At 38.6% G+C, this 8,622-nt stretch overlaps 1 non-coding gene across 1 annotated transcript; it reads left to right on the top strand.

Moving 5' to 3' along the window:
* Positions 1-604: 604 nt before the first annotated feature.
* Positions 605-711, top strand: LOC127116365 (small nucleolar RNA R71). The gene has a single exon (XR_007801315.1). It is a non-coding gene; the product is annotated as a small nucleolar RNA R71 (small nucleolar RNA).
* Positions 712-8,622: the final 7,911 nt, after the last annotated feature.

Genomic DNA, 8,622 nt, shown 5'->3' with positions numbered 1-8,622 from the left:
AAAGTTCTCCATCATGATTTCCAAGTTGGATTTCCTAGGGGCATTATTGTTAGATGTAGATGGGGTCGGCTTCTGATATCCCGGAGGTATAGCTGGGGCTTGATTTGGAGATTGTCCAGGTGCGTATAGAGCATTATTACTCTTATATGAAAAATTTGGATGGTTCTTCCAATTTGAGTTATAGGTATGTGAATAGGGGCTTCCTTGAGCATAGTTTACTTACTCCGCTTGGATTCTTGTTAGGAGTTGACAATCTGCAGGAGTGTGACCTTGGATTCCACAGACTTCGCAATTCTGAGTTATGGCAACTACTATGGCTGGAGGTGATACATTTAAACTTTCAATTTTCTGGACCAGAGCATCCACTTTTGCATTAACATGATCAAGGTTACTTATCTCGTACATGCCAGTTTTCGTTTGAGGTTTTTCCACCATTGTCCGTTCGGTTCCCCACTGATAGTGGTTTTGAGCCATGCTTTCGATAAGTTGGTAAGCGTTTGCATAAGGTTTGTTCATTAGCGCACCACCTGCGGCGGCATCTATTGTCAACCTCGTGTTGTACAGGAGACCATTATAGAATGTATGAATTACTAACCAGTCTTCTAAACCATGGTGTGGACAAAGTCTCATCATGTCTTTGTATCTTTCCCATGCTTCGAAAAGAGACTCGTTATATTTCTGTTTAAATCCATTTATTTGGGCTCTTAACATAACTGTTTTGCTTGGCGGAAAATATCGAGCAAGAAAAACTTTCTTCAACTCGTTCCATGTGGTGACTGAGTTGGAAGGAAGAGATTGAAGCCATCTTCTAACGCTATCTCTTAGTGAGAAAGGAAAAAGACGAAGTCGAATTGCCTCTGAAGTGACACCATTAGCTTTAACAGTATCAGCGTATTGGACAAATACGGATAAATGAAGGTTAGGATCCTCGGTAGGATTCCCAGAGAATTGGTTCTGTTGCACTGCCTGCAACAGTGAAGGTTTGAGTTCAAAGTTGTTTGCTTCGATTGCGGGTGGAGCAATACTTGAATGCGGTTCATCTTGCGATGGAGCGGCGTAATCTCTAAGAGCACGAGCTGGTTCTGCCATCTCGGGTATCGAAGGGAAAATATTTTTGAAATCAGGAAGTTCTACAGGAGGGAGATTGTTTGCAGCACGATATTCCCGAATTCGTCGTAAGACTCGGAGATATAGTTCGATATCGTTGATTCGTAAGTAGAGCGGTTCGCCTTGAGAGCGAGTGTGTGGCATACAAATCAACGAAAGAAAGAAAAGAAAAAAAAAGAAAAGCCTTAGACTCTACAGCGTAATAGGAGAGTTACGATATCGACTAAATAAAAGTCCCCGGCAACAGCGCCAAAAACTTGATCGCTCGACTTTATGAGTTGAATTGGGGTACAAACTGCAAGTGCACAGTTCTATCGCGTAGTTTTAAAAGATATCGATCCCACAGGGACTTATGAATCGATATACCGTTATCTAAGGTTACTTCGTAAAGCTAAGGCAGATGATATTTTGATTGTTTGGGGGAAACGTTAAAACTAAAATAAGATCTAAAATAAATATCTAATAAGCGGATATCGGTATGTAATTCGTCGTAATTAGGGAATCAATTCTTTATTGGTTTCTTGGTTTTAAAGTAAATCTTTTCAGTTGACTCTATTGGTTAAAAGTTTTATCTCAAACTCTCGCTCTGTTGAATAAACTATGATTTTATATTAACGTAGTTGTCACTTATAGTTAAGTCAAAAACCACTTTTTGAAAACAGTAGAATCCGTAGAAACTCTTTTTAAGAAAACACTAATCGTTTAAACACCCTTATCTCAAACTCTCGCTCTGTTGACTTAGGTTATATGATTAAACTCAAATGCTTAACTCTCGCCCTCACATTCAATCTTTAAAAATACTTTTTGAAAAAGGTTAGAATTTAATTAACTCTAAAAATTGCTCTCGCCCTGATCTAGAATTAATGTCCAATTTACACTGTCCAGTCAAAACCTCAAACTCTCGCTCTATTGATTTTAACTTCTTTATGTCTTTTACTTTCGTACAAAAACTTTGTTATTAAACCTGTAAATTGAGACCGTAAAAAGAGTGATTTTAATTTTAAACTTAATTAAACCAACTTAGTTTTGATTCCTTCATTCCGCTTACTTTACATACCGATACCTAAATAAATCAGCCGGACATGCTAAACAGACTTAAATAAATAACATGCATAAACAGATTCATCACAGGCAAGCAGCAAAAATTAATAATAAAAACAAGCATATATAAATTCAACAAATAAATAAAGAACCTGAATAATTAAATAGCAGTCTTGAACACTCCACCACAGACCGGTTGGATTTGTTCTTGAGTTCTTCAATCAGGCAGAAAAATAAAACGAAGGAATAAAAAAACTAGATTCTAACGTAAGGTTAGATCCGGTAAAAGGTACACAATAGTTTCCAGTGTAGAAACTATTGTGCGAAAAATTAATTAAGAGCTGGAAAAGAAAATAGAATTGCAAAAGGAAAACAATATAAAAATTTGTCAAAGTAATACTGTAAAAATATGCCTAAGCGGCTGGAAGAAGAGAAAATGCGAAAACGGCAAAAATCTGGAAAAAGCGTGGAACCCCGAGCTTTCCAAAAAGCTACTATTTATATGCCACCTCCTGCAACTGCTTCCGCGTCAAAAGTCTTCAACGTGCAGAATAGTTGGGCGTGGAAATAGGGCTCAACTCTCTCTCAACGTCTCTGAAGCGTTCCTTGTGCCTCAAATATAGGGGAATGGTGTGACGTCCGTCACACCATGTGTGACGCTCGTCACACAAGTGCATATAGCGTGACGCTCGTCACAACCTCTGTGACGCTCGTCACAGGCACAACGCCTGTGCCTTCTTTGGGCTGGGCTTGGCTTTTGCTATTTGTTTCCAGAAACTTCTTTTTGCACCTCCTTTTCTTCCTTTTTTTACTTTTGCTTCAAATAGATACCTGAGATAAATAGAAAGGAAATACCGCGTAATATCTGATAAAATGAAATAAATTAAAGTAAATAATAATATAATTTAATTGAATTAAGTCCTAAAATGTGATATAATTTCATGTTATCAGACATCACAGGTAAGATACACTTTCGATGCATCAGGATGCTTCCATATACAATTAACAACCTGTTGAATGGAGGATTGTTTGGTAGGCATGGAATGAGAGAAAGTGGCAAAAGTACAGTCTAAGAAAACACAATCAAGAGGAGATGTAACCTTTTTTCCTTTCCGTCCTACATACTTATCAGGTGAATTGAGAAGACATTCAAGGTTGAGTCTGCAATCTCCCGTGTGTAAAATATTCCCAAATTGGCCTTCAACTCTTTTGTTTTAATTTGTTATGGTGTTGATTGTTTTAGGTATTTTTGCAGGTCACACACACATGGACAGAATTAGCATGAAGCCCCCCCCCCCCTTTGCAACTGCTAAATTGTCTTGGAATGAATGAAGAGAAAGACTAAGATCCTGTGTCGAGCTGTTTGTTCTTGGTGATTATGCAAGAATAGTAGCTTTGAAAATTCATCGAATTGCCAACAGAACTCGTGGAAAAACGCGACAGCATCATTATCAATACTTGATTGATGAAACCTGAATGATTATGGTTCTACTGCAAAATCGTAACCAGAAGTCTGAATTTCCCGCCCGGATGACCATTTTAATTGTTTTGTAAACTATTATTGTTATCCTCTTTGAACTTGAATTATTTCTCCACCAGTACTTTTCATTAATTTCTCTAGTTTGGAAATTTCAAAACAGTGCTTATATTGTGCTTATGATGTTATTTTTTTTAAACTTCAACTATCATATTAATAATCATTGATGAATTTGGTTCAAAATCAGACTGGAGTATATGATATAGCAGCCCTGCCATCTACTGTCTCAATAAATTATCTTTACAATAAATGAGACTGTACAATTGCGTTGAATGGCATAGGTGATGAGTCTTTCCTCCCAAAAAATTCAGCGCCAGGATTGAGCCCCTTTCCTAAACATCAATTTCTTGTTGTTGACTTACAGAGGACACTGAATTATGGAGACGTCAAGCAACTATCAAAAGGCTTCAACCTTTGTTAAAAGAAAATGTGAGGTTTCACACATTGTTAAAACAAAGATGTGAGTGGTTTTAAACGTCACCATGAAAACTGGCTTCTGCTGCACGTGGACAAATAGCTACTTCCATTATTACCAAATGCACACTCCAAGTATGTTGTGATCTTGCAAAATGTACCCTTCAAAGAGTAAGATTCTCTAAAGCTAATCCATTCTCCAGAACATACTTGACCGTTTAAAGGAAAGAAATAATGTCGGTCATTGATTTATTCAATACGCTCTAATCCATAATACAATAGAGTGATCAAAACATCAACAAGGGTTATCTATTTATTAGCGGGATTATTTGTCTTTCATCCTTAACAAATATTCATGATGGCTCAAATTCCAGGCGTTCAACCCAAAACCAACTTTCCTCCGATCCAACACTACATTGAAATCAACTTTCCCCTGATTCAAAACTGCATTATGGTACCTGATATACCAACTCATCCACAGGACAAAACAAAACTTAAATCCAATCAAACCTTGGGCCGTCATCTGAGCATGAAACAAAATTTTATGACCATACGGGTGATTGACTGAAAAAAAGTTTTCAGGGCCAAAATCGGGGTATGACAGTTGCCCCTATTTAAGCGTCTTCAACTAGAGAGTATGAAGCAGGACACTCTTCATATGATCATAGTGGGAGATGGTTAAATACTAAGAAGACCCGGATTTTGGTCCTGAATCCCTATGACATGATGTGATATGATATGATATGATATGATATGATATGATATGATATGATATGATATGATATGATATGATATGATATGATATGATATGATATGATATGATATGATATGATATGATACGATATGCATGGATGCAGGATTCTCTTTTTTGTGATTTTTTTTTATCTGCTAGGGATATGGTGGACCCTTGACAGGAGATGCTACTAGACAGACCAATCTGTGGGGAATGCTGGTGGTCCACAGGGAGACAGACAAACTTGCTGGGGAAAACAGTCCTGCTGGAGAGTCAAACACACTCTAGGGAGTAATCTGAGTGGAATTTGATAAGTAGTACTTAGAGTACAAGAGAGTAAGTTCACAATTTGACTTACTAAGCCCGAATACGAAAATTTCCACAACAGGTTCATGTATGACCTGACAATGCTGGGGAATAATCATGGAGAAAAACTCTTCAGAACAGGTTCATGTATGACCTGACACCGGAATAAAGCTCAACAACAGGTTCATACATGACCTGAATAGTATTGAACAAACAGAGAAAGAATCTTCAGAACAGGTTCAAGTATGACCTGACACCGGAATAAAGCTCAACAACAGGTTCATACATGACCTGAATAGTATTGAACAAACAGAGAAAGAATCTTCAGAACAGGTTCAAGTATGACCTGACACCGGAATAAAGCTCAACAACAGGTTCATACATGACCTAAATAGTATTGAACAAACAGAGAAAAAGTCTTCAGTACAGGTTCATATATGACCTGACACCGGAATAAAGCTCAACAACAGGTTCATATATGACCTGAATAATATTGAACAAAAGGAAAAACTTCAGTACAGGTTCATGTATGACCTGACACCGGAATAAAGCTCAACAACAGGTTCATATATGACCTGAATAGTATTGAACAAAAGGAAAAACTTCAGAACTGGTTCAAGTATGACCTGATACCGGAATAAGGCTCAACAACTGGTTCATATATGACCTGAATAGTATTGAACAAAAGGAAAAACTTCAGAACAGGTTCAAGTATGACCTGACACCGGAATAAAGCTCAACAACAGGTTCATATATGACCTGAATAGTATTGAACAAACAGAAAAAAATCTTCAGTACAAGTTCATGTATGACCTGACACCGGAATAAAGCTCAACAACAGGTTCATATATGACCTGAATGGTATTGAACAAAAAATGGATTTGAAAATGACTGTGAAAACCGGATGTGGGTTTAAGGGCACCAAATACGAACTGGAATCAAAGGTCAAAGGATCATAGGATCGACAACAAGACCTGAGTCAATGCAAAATGAGCACGAAGTACATTTCGGCTATGCATGATTTGAATTTCCTTTTATGCATGATATATGAATGATCATGATTATGAGAATGCTGACGCTTGGCAGACTGGGAGTTTGTAGGGACAGAGATTCTGATTCCTCAACACCAATAACTCATACCCGCACAATTAACAAGCGCATCCAGAGGAGAAACTATCATGATTGACAGTTATAAATAACCAAAGGTCCATCCTTCTAGAGGATTCATAAGTTGTACTCCATGGGGACTTTTGTTGGTGCTCTAGGAATATTTTTGCAACCTTGAGCCTTTCGGGGAAACAAATGTTTTTCCTTTGATTTTCACATATATCAAAGTAATTTTGTCCTTCTTGCTAAATTTCAAATTCTTTTTCAAGTTTCAAAATTTCATTATTAACAAATAAATGACATTTTGCATAACAAAGAAAAGCGTAGATGAACACAACAAATAATGATTGGGAAAACTTGTATTTTATTCAAGAATGGTAGCACACCAATGGCGTAGCTCCATAAAGTGTTACAATTTTTTTGAAAATGGCAATAAGGAAAAGTTTACATTGAATTCAGTGACCACTAACATCCTTGATAGATATGATTCCCCCAAAACCTTGCTTCTAAGAGGAGTGACTGGATTAACCTTCCACCTTAAATTCTTCGGTGTTAGTCAGTAACAACTGATGCAGTTTATGCCTTTTGCCCCTAACTTTTGCCTGGATCGCCCTTTCGGGTTTTCAATCCACCGGGACGCTCCTTTTTGCCTAAGTCGCCTTTTCATATTTTCAACTTAGCGAGCTACCCTGTTTATTCATCCCTAACTTTTGCTTGGACCGCCCTTTCGGGTTTTCAGTCCACCGGGATACCCTTTTTTGCCTAAATCGCCCTTTCAGGTTTTTGATTTAGCGGGTTTTTATTAGGCATAGTATTTTTTAACTGCATCAGAGTTCACGGGGTGTGAGAGCTCTTTATCATCCATAGTTGTGAGAATCAAGGTGCCTCCGGAGAAGGCTTTCTTCACAACATATGGGCCTTCATAATTGGGAGTCCACTTCCCACGTGAGTCCTTGTGTATTGGTAAGATCTTCTTAAGCACGAGGTCTCCTTCTCTGAATTCCCGAACACGTACTTTCTTGTCAAAAGCCCTTTTAAGCCGTTTCTGGTATAACTGTCCATGGCACAAAGAAGTCATTCGCTTCTCATCTATGAGGTTCAACTGATCAAATCTATTTTGAATCCACTCAGCCTCTTCTAGCTTGGTCTCCATCAAGATTCTCATTGAAGGTATCTCTACTTCAATTGGGAGAACTGCTTCCATCCCATATACCAGAGAAAACGGGGTTGCCCCTGTTGAAATGCGGACGGAAGTCCGGTATCCATGCAGTGCGAAGGGTAGCATTTCATGCCAATCCTTATAGGTTTTCACCATTTTTTGCAGGATTTTCTTGATGTTTTTATTAGCGGCTTCAACAGCGCCATTCATCTTTGGACGATAGGGTGAAGAATTATGGTGCTCAATCTTGAAGCTCTCGCATAATTCTTTCATGGTCTTATTGTTCAGATTCGTCCCATTATCTGTGATGATCCGGTTTGGAATCCCATAACGGCAAATGATCTCTTTCTTGAGGAACCGTGCAACCACTTGTTTTGTCACATTAACATAAGAGGCGGCTTCTACCCATTTGGTAAAGTAATCAATGGCAACCAGGATGAAGCGGTGACCATTGGAAGCTTTAGGCTCGATGGCGCCAATCATGTCGATGCCCCACATTTAGAAAGGCCAAGGTGACGTCAAAACATTTAGCAGGGTCGGAGGCACGTGCACCTTGTCAGCATAGATTTGGCATTTATGACATTTTCTAGCATAATTGAAGCTGTCGGATTCCATGGTCAACCAGTAATAACCAGCTCTCAAAATCTTCTTGGCCATGGCATGCCCATTGGCATGAGTTCCAAAGGATCCTTCATGAATCTCCTTGATCAACAGGTCGGCTTCACGTCCATCCACGCATCTGAGCAGAATCATGTCGTGATTTCTCTTGTACAACACACCATTGCTTAAGAAGAATTTGGATGCTAACTTCCTCAATGTTTTCTTGTCAAGGGTTGTTGCATCTGTTGGATATTCTTGATTTTGCAAAAAGCACTTGATGTCGTGAAACCAGGGTTTACCATCGGCTTCCTCTTCAACTGATTGACAGTAGGCAGGCTCAACTTTCCGCTCGATCTGAATGAGAGGTGCTTCATTATGGAATCTAACTTGATACATTGAAGCCAACATAGCTAAAGCATCAGCAATTTGATTCTCAGTTCTCGGGATATGACGGAAGGTGATTTCGTCAAAGTATTTTATTAATTCTATGACATAGGCACGATATGGGATCAACTTGGTATCACGAGTTTCCCATTCGCCCTTGACTTGGTATATCACCAAGGCTGAGTCTCCACATACTTCGAGGGTTTTGATTCGGAGATCAATTGCTGCTTCAAT

The sequence above is a fragment of the Lathyrus oleraceus genome, chromosome 1, assembly GCF_024323335.1.
Source record: "Lathyrus oleraceus cultivar Zhongwan6 chromosome 1, CAAS_Psat_ZW6_1.0, whole genome shotgun sequence".
NCBI classification, from domain to species: Eukaryota; Viridiplantae; Streptophyta; class Magnoliopsida; order Fabales; family Fabaceae; genus Lathyrus; species Lathyrus oleraceus.
The sequence above is the reverse complement of the archived record's forward strand: the minus strand, read 5'-3'. Positions and strand labels throughout refer to the sequence as shown.